We start from the raw sequence: 13,924 nt of genomic DNA, 5'->3' as shown, positions 1-13,924 counted from the left end.
TATGAGATGTCTATGGTTTTGGGGTGACTTTGGGCAGCCTGTATCTTGAAGCTCAGGGCTGTGTTCCTTTGTTGCTGGAGAATTTGCTTGTTATGTCTTTCCCTGGAACTTGTTGGCCCTTGTGTGGTGCTTGGTTTCAGTGTCGGTATGGAGGCGTTTGATGAGCTCCTGTCAATTAATGTTCCTTGGAGTCAGGAGTTCCCTGGAGTCAGGGATTGGACTTAAGCCTCCTACTTCCAGTTATCGGTCTTAATTTTACAGTAGTTTCAAAACTTCTCCTTCTATACAGCACCACTGATAAAACATCTACGTTAAAGATGAAAAGTTTCTCTACTGTGAGGGTCACTCAGAGAGGTTCACAGCATTACATGGAGAAGAGAAGAGGGAGGAGGGTGTTAGAGGTGACCCAAATGAGATGAGGTGGAATCAATAGTGGAGAGAGTGGGCTAGCCAGTAGTCACTTCCTTATGTGCACTCCACAACTGGACCACTCAGAGATGTTCACGGAGTTATACAGGGAAGAGAAGAAGGAGGCAGGAGACAGAGGTGGCCAGAAGGATAAAAGGGGGAAATGAAAAGGCGGGAGACAGATCCAGCCAGTAATCAGTTCCTTAAGTGTTCTCCACCGTCTGGAACACACAGAAATTCACAGAGTTGGGTAGAGTAGACAGGGGTTAGGGAGGAGATACAGGTGACCTGGTGGAGAAAATGGAGAGTCCAAAGGGAGAGAGAGCAGTCAAGCCAGTAATCTCGTACACTAGTGAAATATGGGTCCTGAAGATTGGGTTCTTAAAGGTACAAAATTGGTAACAAATACATAAAAACAAAAATTAGAAATTAGAGTAGAGTTTGGAATTTCAAAAATGCGATGTTAATGAAAAGGAGAAGGAAAAGAAAGAGAGAAAAAACGAACAAAGAAAAACAAACAAGGTCGTGGAAGTAATAAAGAAACTACAGGTACAAAATTGATAACTAATACCAAACAGCAAAAATTAAAAATCCAGAGTAGAGTTTGGAATTTCAAAAATACAACGTTAAAAAAAAAAAAAAAAAGAAGAAGAAGAAGAAAAATAAAGAGAGAAAACAAACAAACCAACAAAAACAATGTCGCAAAAATTATAAAGAAAATACAGGTACAAAATTGATATCAAATACCAAAAAGCATAAATTAAAAATCTTGAGTAGAGTTTGGAATTGCAGATATACGATGTTATATAAAAGAAGAAGAGAAAGAAACAGAGGAAAAAAAAAAAAAAAGTCACAGCAATTATGAAAAAAACTATAGGTACAAAATTGATAACATATATCAAAAGGCTAAAATTAAAAATCTAGAGTAGAGTTTGGAATTTCAAAAATGCAATGTTAAAGAAAAGAAGAAAAAGAAAAAAGAAAAAAAAAAAAAAAAAAAAAACCACGGTCAAAAAATTATAAAATATATATATGAAGTTTGCTGAAGAAGAAAAAAAAAAAAAAATAGGGTCTTTTTTTTTTTTTTTGCAAAGTAATAGTTATAAAAGTGAAAATTAAAGGACAATAGAGGACTTAAAAAAATTTTTTTTTAATTAAAAAAAAAAAAGAAAGAAAGAAAGATTGATCGTAAAAATAGTAAAAATATATCTAGGTCTTTCTCTGGTTTTGTTGTGAGTATTGTGGGTTCAGTTCATTTTTGGCAGTTCCTTAGTCCGACTTATATTTCTCAAGATCTATAGGCCCCTTCCTATGTAATCCGTAGTAACCACAGGGTTTTAATCTATGGCCTGTAGCTTCCAAGGCGTTTCCCTCTGTTAGAGCTTCTTCTGTTTGCTGGTCTCTTCAGTGTCTGGTTCCCGCCCTGACACAAAGGGGACGGTGGAGGACCCTATTTTTTTTTTTTTTTTTTTTTTAATTTAGGCTCACTTGTTCAGCCGCGCTGTGGGGAGGGAGGGAGGGATGCTGCAAACAGATAACACTGGCGTGCGCTCAAAGTGCCTCGGCCACACTGGGTCTGCCCCCGCTCACGGTGCGTGTAACCTCCCTGCCCACACTGCTTGGGCTCTAGGTTGTTCCGCCGGGAACAATCAGAGGCCGGCTCTGGACTGAGCTCCCAGGTCCAAGCCGCTCAGGTTCAGGCACTCGGGTAGTCCTCAGAGGCGCAGACTCGGTTGGGCCTGCGTTTTGTGTTCTTCCCAGGTCGAGCAGCTCAGGCAATGAGGTGCTTGGCGGGCGCCAATGCTGCGACTTATCGCCTCCCCGCCACTCGGTTATCTGGGTGTAAAACCGGCGCACCTTCTCAGGCAGATGTTGACCGTCCAGACCCCCAAGAAGTTTTAGTTAGCAAAGAAGCCTGCTTACAGTTTTATAGATAGTGTCTCTCTGGGGCTGCGATTGCCCCCTTCCGGCTCTGGTTGCCTGTCACCGGAGGGGGAGGTCTGCAGCCGGCTATCTCTGTTCAGTCCTTTGTTCTGTGTGCGGGCCTGGCGGTGTCTTAGGTTAGGGCTGGCTTTTCGCGTGGTAGATATCCCACAGTCTGGTTTGCTAGCCCAAATTATTTCGCTCAGATAGCGCTCAGGACATTCGGCCCGATTCTTACTCTAAGGGACACAGCCCGTGCCGCACTTCCCTGCCCAGCCCCCGCTTGCTAATGCCGTGTGCAGGCGTCTGCGCTGCTTCTCCGCTGGGGGAGTTCCCGTAGGGCTCACAATCCGCGATTTTTAATTGTTTATTTTTTTTTTCCCCTCCCTTTTATGTTGCCCTCTGTGCTTCCAAAGCTCGGCACAGATTCGGCAGTGAGAGGGTTTCCTGGTGTTTGGAAACTTCTCTCTTTTTAAGACTCCCTTCCCGGGACGGAACTCCGTCCCTCCCTCTTTTGTCTCTTTTTTTGTCTTTTATATTTTTTCCTACCTCCTTTCGAAGAGTTGGGCTGCTTTTCTGGGTGCCTGATGTCCTCTGCCGGCATTCGGAAGTTGTTTTGTGGAATTTACTCGATGTTTAAATGCTCTTTTGATGAATTTGTGGGGGAGAAAGTGTTCTCCCCGTCCTACTCCTCCGCCATCTTGGCTCCTTCCCCCCCCCCCCCCGCCTACCTTTTATAAAAGTACAATATTATTCATATTCAATGCCTTTAAAATATAAATCACAGTCTCAAGTCTTTCACATAATTCTTTCACATAATTTTTTCTCATATTACTCTCAGAAAAGTAAATCATCTTTTATTTGAGCAAAATCTCCCACCATCATTCCCCACTGATGCCTTGGTGCACATAGCCTATTAGGGAAGAATAAATAGATATGACTCTTGGCCTTTCCATAAAGGGAGAATTTGTTAGGTTTACCACTTCCTGACTGGAAATGAATTTTAGAGAAAGAGTGGGATAAAGTCCCCTGCAGTGCATTTTATATAACTCTTCTTTATCATCAAACATGGAGCCTACACTAATAGATCACCCAGAATTTATAGTGTCCTTTGTGTTTAATAGGATCCAGCCTAGGTAGGACCAGTCAGTAACTGATGACCATTTTAAGTTATTAAACAGAAATTCTTAGTCTGACACTCAGACATTCTTCTTGAGCAAGCATTGTTTGAAGATGATCATAAATTATGATACTTGCTATTCAATTGAGCATGAGCCCATGATTCTCAAGGGCGTAAGCAGCTTCTTACACATTCTCATATATCCTAATGGCCCACCACAGAGGAGGCATCTGGTGATATTTTTTTCTAAGCTTGTTTCAAGGTCTTGAATACTTTTATTTTTATTTTGAAGATTTCACATGTTACTTAGGAAGAATAATGTCTAGAGGCAAGGCGAAAGAATTCTTAAAGTATTTAAAGTAGTGGTAGCATAGTCTTGTGGAAAGATAAATGGATTCGAAGTTGGGAGTTCATAGGCTCCAATCCTGAAACTGGAGTAGACTTTGAGCATCTTACCTAACATCTGAGACTTTGCTTTTCTTAGCTGTAAAAGGAGAGGATTGGATGAGAAAGACTCAAGCTGTAACATTTTATAGCTGGAAATTAAGTAGAGCCTGTGGTTAAGTCTGAGGCATGTCTGAATATATCTAGTGAAGAGGTCATTCAGGCCCATTAAGAATATATCTCATGAGCTGATGGAGAGGGATGGGGTGGGTCTCTATGGACAATGTTTGAATATAGGACCCTTAGGGGAAAAATGATCAGTGCTCAGTGTGATGTATAGTTCTCAGGTCAGTTGAATGAACTAGTTTTCAATGCTCCATAGGAGGCGTAGCAGGCAGAAAGTGGTGTCAGAAAGGATTGCAGTATTTCTTTCATTCTAAGAAGCCATTCTTCATCATAAGCACTGTTAATAACAGATTTTCACAGAAAACAACTTAAAAGGATGCACCACATTAAATCTAATATCAGTGTAATAGACATCCTGATTTCAGAGCCATTAACTATGAAGGCAACTTGTGACGTAGATGGTAAGAAATGAGGCATTTGAGAAATGGAGCACAGGCTATGCTAACACTAAAATGATAGACTTGTCAAGTATTTATCATCTCTTCTCTCACTTATACTGAAATGCCATGATAAGAGGTACATTTTCTATCCTGTTCGTTATTTGAACTTTACCATCTCGTATGTTGTTTGATCTCCAGGGCCTTGAGTAGTATTTAGCATATAGAAAACCTGCACCACAGATGTATTGATCGAATACATGAGTTAATGATGACAGTGTCTGACATTCAATTAGAGACAACAGAGTCTCGTTTTTACATGGAAAAGAGCAGAGCACCTGACCAGCATTGACTGAAGGGAAACCAGTGCTTCTTTGGCAGCTTCAAGGTTTAGCTTTGGGAAATGACTGCCCTAAGCAAGAAAACTGCCACTGTGAGTGGTATCCATAATGTCCCACTAGCACGTAGCTTTCATCTCAAATAATTTTTACAGGAAGGCAACAGCAGCATTGTTTATGAACCCACGTTAGTCACCATCATGTAAAACCATACACCACAAGGAGAATCTGAAATTCCTGCAGTAGGTGAATGAATAGAGCAGACCAGTGACAATTGGATTAAAACTCTGAATGTGATCTCCCTGGAGAACTCTAGGTTAAAATGCAACCATTTTGTGTATTCAACAAACATTTATTAAATGCTTAGTATATAAATTAACTTGCAAAGTACTAAGAATACCTAATGAACAAGAAATAATTTCTGTTTATCCTACCATACTGGCTCCTGCCAAAAACTCTATTTAAAATAAATATGACAAATATATTACAAATAATGTTTTACAGAACCATAGAAAGACGAGAAATGTATCTTATATCTTTTAGGAAATAAAAGGCAAAGAAAAACTCACCAAATTGTTTCTTAAAAAATATTTATTTTGTCACCTTCAAAAAGTTAAGTCTGAGTCCAAAACTGACTAGTGATGGTGACGATCTCCAGGGAAATAAAAGTAACGATATTGCACACAACTATAAACAAAGTCAGTACATTTTTTTTTTACTGAAAATGAAATACCTTGACATGATTAGAAAGATAGTCTGCAACTTCAGAAGCAAACACTTCAGCAGAGCACCTATGAGCCAACGCTTCTACGTAATCATCAGAAGCAAGGAGAAGTGTGTTGAAATGCTACAATATTTTAAGGATTCCACAGGTGCACAGTTACTGAGTACCAACCTGATATGTGTGAGAAAAAAATAAGAGAGATTTGAAAGGACAGTTTCTTTGCATGCAAATATTAATCATTTCCACTAATAATTACCTTATTTTGATAGAAAAATACGGCCTACTTGCGTTAAGGAGCTAAACATGAAAAGAAAAAAGTTTTTGCCCATTTCTAAATGTAGCAGACATGGCAGTGTTTTGTATTTTTTCCTTCAGTTCTGTTCAGTTCAGTCGCTTAGTCGTGTCTGACTCTTTGCAACCCCATGAATCGCAGCACGCCAGGCCTCCCTGTCCATCACCAACTCCTGGAGTTCACTCAAACTCATGTCCATCGAGTCAGTGATGTCATCCAGCCATCTCATCCTCTGTTGTCCCCTTTTCCTCCTGCGTTCAACTTTCCCAACATCAGGGTCTTTTCAAATGACTTCACATCAGGTAGCTAAAATATTGGAGCTTCAGCTTCAATATCAGTCCTTCCAAAGAACACCCAGGACTGATCTCCTTTAGGATGGACTGGTTGGATCTCCTTGCAGTCCAAGGGACTCTCAAGAGTCTTCTCTAACACCACAGTTCAAAAGCATCAATACTTCTGTACTCAGTTTTTTTTATAGTCCAACTCTCACATCCATACATGACCACTGGAAAAACCATAGCCTTGACTAGATGGACCTTTATTGATAAAGTAATGTCTCTGCTTTTCAATATGCTGTCTAGGTTGGTCATAACTTTCCTTCCAAGGAATAAGCGTCTTTTAATTTCATGGCTGCATTCACCATCTGCAGTGATTTTGGAGCCCCCCAAAACAAAGTCAGCCACTGTTTCCACTGTTTCCCAATCTATTTCCCATGAAGTGATGGGACCAGATGCAATGGTCATAGTTTTCTCAATGTTGAGCTTTAAGCCAACTTTTTCACTATCCTCTTTCACTTTCATCAAGAGGCTCTTTAGTTCTTCTTCACTTTCTGCCATAAAGGTGGTGTCATTTTTTCCTTATCTGATAGGAATTAAAGTTTGTTCCCAATTCTAAAAGCACTTATTTCCATCTGTGCTGAATAAAGGAAAGAGATGTCAAAACAAATGAATAAAGATTAGCTTAAATTTTGAGCAATGGTGATGGGATGAATGAAGGACAATGTAATTGATTACATTCTGGAAAGTTTCTTTATGACTAGAGTGTGCATCGTAGAAAACCATTAAGTGGCACAGAAATCATTTATAATAAGTATCCATACCTGGGAAAACCTGGAAAAGCCAATAGCCAATATTGAAGCAGAATGAAATAAAGAGAATTACCTGATGTTTTGCATAATCCCTCTAACCCTCTGTTTCTCCTGTAGATTGGAGTATAATGTTAGCTAGCAGATTTTTTACAAAAGGTTAGGTTTCCTTTATTATGTTATTTTAAATAATATAATTAATAATCTCTTAAAATTTCTACAAATTATAATGAAAGTGGAAGTGCTAGTCGTTCAGTCGTGTCCAACTCTTTGCAGCCCTATGGAGCCCACCAGGCTCTTCTGTCCATGGAATTCTCCAGGCAAGAATACTGGAGTGGGTTGCTGTTTCCTTCTCCAGAAGATCTTCTGGACTCAGGGATCAAAACCAGGTCTCCTGCATTACAGGCAGTTTCTTTATCATCTGAGCCACCAGGGAAATACTCACTTTACTCTCAAAAGTGGGAGGAGGGGAAATTGGATAGGGAACAGAGGAAAAGGGTTGTGTCATCCCGTGGCTTTCATCTCTCTAAATTGGAAACTTTCTGAGCATGTATATTAAAATTCTGTGACCACATAAGCATATTGTGTGCATTCTACCTTCCTATGTCCAAATATATAATCAAGCAAGGTTAAATCCAAGGATAAGTCTAGCCATATTCTTTTCCTTTTTTCTCTTTCACACATAATTAAACATGCTCAATCCTCTCTTTTTTTTAAACTGGTTGTAGGGTTGGCTATATAATTTGTGGAATCCAGTGCAAAGTAAAAATACAGGACCACCTATTCAAAAAGGAGGAAAAATATCTCTGAAAGTAACAGAACATGAAGCTTTTTCTTCCACAGTCTCTAGACTTGCCATTGTATTGGTTATTTAATGTCATTATAAGTTAAAACATTTTTTTAAATTACGAGCTTGAATTTTACTGTTCATTTTTATATTACACAACACCAGTTTTAATGCAAATATAGCAACATTTAACTTCTTCAAATCACTAAATGTATACAATTCATATTTCATACATATGGAAATGCACAAAATTTGTTCTTATTTTAGGTTTTTTTATGCACACATTGTATCAATGTACTACCTTCAACTCTCTGAATAAGGAAGTAAAAGGAACTACAGGTTGCTCTACCTTTCTGTGTTTTTTCCCTCATGTCATCATTTCCAGTGCAAATGTTTAGCTAATACAAGGAAGTAACACAAGTATGAAAGGATACTGTAGGAGTTCTTAGATTGTATTTTAGAATGCCATTAACTTAGGTCTGCATTTGAAGCAAATTCTGGTTCTGATAGTTAAGTGTGACCTTTCAGGGCTGGCCGACCCTCCTTATTCCACTGTGGCTATAACACAGGTATCCTGTGCTAACTTTGAGTCTCATGGAACTCCACATATTGTGTGTCCACCAGAATTGTGTGTCATGGAGTATTGCAAATGGCGTGACCAGGAACAGTGATGGACATGTACATTGTGGATACGTTTTCAAATGACATTCATGCTCCATTATCCAATCAGTCTTCACTCGCAAAATGCAAGTTCAAAGACAATTATTAGGAATTTGAAGAGGCAACAACATAACATTAAAGCAAGCTGGATCCCTTGAGGACATGGGACTCTTTTGTGATTACTCAAATCACACACTTTGAAGCTAGCCCTGACTGGTTGTGTATATTATTTCTACTTAGGGAAAATGAGAGGCCCTGTTCATGTCTGAGCCCATATCAGTCATACCTTGTCTTAATTGTTATTGTGATACATATATTCTCAACATTGTACTGTGTGTATCTTTAAGGAGAGATGGCTGCAGGGTTGTTGCTCCCTGAAACATATACCATATAATAAGATCCAATCTGACACCATTAATGGGCTTCCCAGGTGGTGCTAGTGGTGAAGAACCTGCCTGTCAGTGCGGGAGATGTAAGAGACACGGCTTTTATCCCTGGGTTGGGAAGATCCCCTGGAGGAGGGCATAGCAATCCACTCTAGATTTCTTGCCTGGAGAAGTCCATGGCCAGAGGAGCCTGGAAGGCTACAGTCCATAGGGTTGCAAAGAGTAGGACATGACTGAAACAACTTAGCATGCATGCATGCACACTATTAATGCTATCTGATAAATATTTATAGCTATTGGAGTTATAAATAACTCTAATAATGTGTTAGATAAGATATAAGAATCAGAATAATGATTGCAGGAGACCACAGCCCACCTGATAAATGTACCAGCTATGCCAAAAATTTTCAGCAGGTGAACTCAAAGGCATAGAAAGAGGCCCAATATGGATAATAGAATATTTTCTATCCTTGGTTATTTGAATGCAGCCAGATTTGCACATCTCACATGCTAGCAAAGTAGTGCTCAAAATTCTCCAAGCCAGGATTCAACAGTACATGAACCGTAAACTTCCAATGTTCAAGCTAGATTTAGAAAAGGCAGAGGAACCAGAGATCAAATTGCCAACATCCATTGGATCATCAAAAAAGCAAGAGTTCCAGAGAAATATCTACTTCTGCTTTATTGACTACAACAAAGCCTTTGACTGTGTGGATCACAACAAATTGTGGAAAATTCTTAAAGAGACGGGAATACAAGAATACTTGACCTGCCTCCTGAGAATGTGTATGCAGGTCAAGAAGCAACAGTTAGAATGGGACATGGAACAACAGACTGGTTCCAAATTGGGAATGGAGTACGTCAAGGCTGTATATTGTCACCCTGCTTATTCAACTTCTATGCAGAGTACATCATGAGAAATGCCAGGCTGGATGAAGCACAAACTGGAATCAAGATTGCTGGGAGAAATATCAATAACCTCAGATATGCAGATGACACAACACTTATGGCAAAAAGCAAAGAAGAAATAAAGAGCCTATTGATGAAAGTGAAAGAGGAGAATGGAAAAGTTGGCTTAAAACTCAACATTCAGAAAACTAAGATCATGGCATCTGGTCCCATCACTTCATGTAAATAGATGGAGAAATAATCTAGTGACACACATTGTTTTTTGGGCTCCAGAATCACTGAAGATGGTGACTGCAGCCATGAAATTAAAAGAAGCTTGCTCCTTGAAAGAAAAGCTATGACCAAACTAGACAGCATATTAAAAAGCAGAGACATTACTTTGCCAACAAAGGTTCATCTAGTCAAACCTATGGTTTTTCCAGTAGTCATGTATAGATGTGAGAGTTGGACTATAAAGAAAGCTGAGTGCCAAAGAATTGATGCTTTTGAAATGTGGTGTTGGAGAAGACTCTTGCAAGCCTCTTGGACTACAATGAGATCCAACCAGTCAATCCTAAAGGAAATCATCCAGAATTTTCATTGGAAGGACTGATGCTGAAGCTGAAGCTCCAACACTTTGGCCACCTGATGCAAAGAACCTACTTCTTGGAAAAGACTCTGATGCTAGGAAAGATTGAAGGCAGTAGGAGAAGGGGACAACAGAGGATGAGATGGTTGGATGGCATCACAGACTTGTTGGACATGAGTTTGAGCAAGCTCTGGAGTTGGGATGGACTGGGAAGCCTGGAATGCTGCAGTCCATGGGGTCTCAAAAAGTCAGACACCACTGAGCGACTGAACTGAACTGATCTTTGCACATATGCTGCAGGGATCTTATATTCACCTAGATCTCTATACTATTGAACTGCTTTTTCTGTTCTTTTTTGGTCATGTTGTCCTGGAACATTTCTATTCCAGTATTTCACATTGCCTTGCTACTCTTATTTGCATCCATTTCTCCTTGTTTTGGCATAGTCAATAAAGCAGAAATAGATGTTTTTCTGGAACTCTCTTGTTTTTTCAATGATCCAGCAGATGTTGGCAATTTGATCACTGGTTCCTCTGCCTCTTCATGAAAGTGAAAGAGGAGAGTGAAAAGTTGGCTTAAAGATCAACATTCAGAAAACTAAGATCATGGCACCTGGTCCCATCACTTCATGGGAAATAGATGGGGAAACAGTGGAAACAGTGGCTGACTTTATTTTGGGGGGCTCCGAACTCACTGCAGATGGTGATTGCAGCCATGAAATTAAAAGATGCTTACTCCTTGGAAGGAAAGTTATGACCAACCTAGATAGCATATTCAAAAGCAGAGACATTACTTTGCCAACAAAGGTCCGTCTAGTCAAGGCTATGGTTTTTCCAGTATGGATGTGAGAGTTGGGCTTTAAAGAAAGATGAGCGCCAAAGAATTGGTGCTTTTGAACTGTGGTGTTGGAGAAGACTCTTGAGAGTCCCTTGGACTACAAGGAGATCCAAACCAGTCCATTCTAAAGGAGATCAGTCCTGGGTGTTCTTTGGAAGGAATGACGCTAAAGCTGAAACTCCAGTACTTTGGCCACCTCATGCGAAGAGTTGACTCATTGGAAAAGACTCTGATGCTGGGAGGGATTGGGGGCAGGAGGAGAAGGGGACGACAGAGGATGAGATGGCTGGATGGCATCACCGACTCGATGGATGTGAGTTTAAGTGAACTCCGGGAGTTGGTGATGGACAGGGAGGCCTGGCATGCATAGTTCATGGGTTTGCAAAGAGTCTGACACGACTGAGCGACTGAACTGAACTGAACTGAGCTCCTATTTTATAATCATAATGACCTCCTTTTGCCAGTTAGCTTGGTTCTATCCATTAAGGCTCTGAATGTTCTCTTTGCATCTTCTAGCAGGCCCTCAAGCAAAGTATGGTGAGAATTTGATGGAAATGTATGTCTGTGGTGGAGAGGTTTAAGAAATAGAGTTAAGTGAATTAAAGAGTTGAGGATAATAAAAATAAGTAGAGGGATGAGGGGTCATACTGAGGTTGATGATCAGATTCTGTAATACTAAAGAACTGGTAAAGGAAAAGGACAGGAAGTTGTGCTCAAAAAAAGAAAGTAAGTTCGATATTATAGAGCTTGCAATGAAGATGAGGTCAAAGTTGTGACAGTGTGGATGGGTTGGCTGACCTAAATTGAAAGGGTAAGGCTAAGTAGGACAAAGAACTTTTATTTTGTTTGATTATTAGAGCATTGAGAATGCTTGTCATAGGTTTTAATAATCACAGCAAGGTTCTTTAAATCTTGAAATGTTTTTCTTTAAGCATTCAAAAGGTAATTTTGTGCTTAAAAGCCACCCCATTAAGAGAGTTATTATCTTACCTTCTCAATGCCCTAATCACTCATAAATTGAATTAAAAGCACTGGATGCCAGATTTTCTTTTGGATTAATCATAATTACCCAGGAAATAGTTTTCGAAAATCATTAGGCTGCAAAAATAGTATTTGGTTTGTACCACTTGCTTTAATCTCATCCACATTTATTAGTCCGCTGTGTCCTCTGCTGACCTCTTTTTGTATTTGAGAGCAACCTTGTATAATTAGAGAACAAGAACATCTTGAAGCATACACTGTGCCCATGTCTTCATGTCATCATAATAACTGTTGAAAATGTAAAAATTCATTCAACTCCTGTTTGAACTTTAAGGTTTTAAAAGTATCAATTTTCTTGATTGTTCTAATAAATGAATTATTTAGTTAGATTTTTCCCTTGAAATTTTCTACAAAGACTAATCAGAAAGTAAATATTATGAATATTTTATCTTTACTGGATGATCTGGTGGTATTTCATTCAGTTCAGTTCAGTTGCTCAGTAGTGTCCGACTCTTTGCGACCCCATGGACTGCAGCACACTAGGCTTCCCAGTCCATCACCAACTCCCAGAGCTTACTCAAACTCATGTCCATCGAGTCAATGATGACATCCAACCATCTCATCCTCTGTTGTCCCCTTCGCCCACCTTCAATCTTTCCCAGGATCAGGGTCTTTTCCAAGGAGTCAGTTCTTTGCATCAGGTGGACAAAGTATTGGAGTTTCAGCTTCAGCATCAGTTCTCCCAATGAATATTCAAGACTGATTTCCTATAGGACTGACTGGTTAGATCTCCTTGCAGTCCAAGGGACTCTCAAGAGTCTTCTCCAACACCACAGTTCAAAAGCATCAATTCTTTGGCACTCAGCTTTCTTTATAGTCCAACTCTCACATCCATATATCACTACTGGAAAAACCACAGGTTTGACTAGATGAACCTTTGTTGGCAAAGTAACGTCTCTGCTTTTTAATATGCTGTCTAGGTTGGTCATAGCTTTTCTTTCAAGAATCAAGCTTCTTTTAATTTCATGGCTGCAGTCACCATCTGTAGTGATTTTGGAGCCCCCCAAAATAAGTCTGACACTGTTTCCACTGTTTCCCCATCTATTTCCCATGAAGTTATGGGACCAGATGCCATGATCTTAGTTTTCTGAATGTTGAATTTTAAGCCAACTTTTTCACTCTCCTCTTTCACTTTCATCAAAAGACTCTTTAGTTCTTCTTCGCTTTCTGCCATAAGGGTGGTGTCATCTTCATATCTGAGGTTATTGATATTTCTCCTGGCAATCTTGATTCCAGCTTCTGTTTCATCCAGTCCAGCATTTCATATAATTTACTCTGCATATAAGTTAAATAAGTAGGGTGACAGCCTTGATATTCCTTTCCTGATTTGGAAAAAGCCTGTTGTTTCATGTCCAGTTCTAACTGTTGCTTCTTGACCTGCATACAGATTTCTCAGGAGGCAGGTCAGGTGGTCTGTATTCCCATCTCTTTAAGAATTTTCCACAGTTTTTTTGTGATCCACACAGTTAAAGGCTTTTTCATAATCTATAAAGCAGAAGCAGATGTTTTTCTGGAACCTTCTTGCTTTTTTAATCATCCAATGGATGTTGGCAATTTGATCTCTGGTTCCTCTGCCTTTTCTAAATCTAGTTTGAACATCTGAAAGTTCTCAGTTCACGTACTGTTGAAACCTCGCTTAGAGAATTTTCAGCTTTACTTTGCTAGTGTGAGACATGAGTGCAATTGTGTGGTAGTCTGAACATTCTTTGGCATTGCTTTTCTTTGGAATCGGAATGAAAACTGACACTTTCCAGGCCTGTGGCCACTCTTGAATTTTCCAATTTGCAGGTGTATTGAGTGTAGCACTTTCACAGCATCAGGATTAACTGATTAGGATTTGAAGTAGCTCAACTGGAATTCCATAATCTCCACTAGCTTTGTTCATAGTGATGTTTCCTTA

This window comes from Bubalus kerabau, chromosome 1 (assembly GCF_029407905.1).
Source record: "Bubalus kerabau isolate K-KA32 ecotype Philippines breed swamp buffalo chromosome 1, PCC_UOA_SB_1v2, whole genome shotgun sequence".
Lineage (NCBI taxonomy): Eukaryota > Metazoa > Chordata > Mammalia > Artiodactyla > Bovidae > Bubalus > Bubalus kerabau.
Note: the sequence above shows the minus strand (reverse complement) of the source record.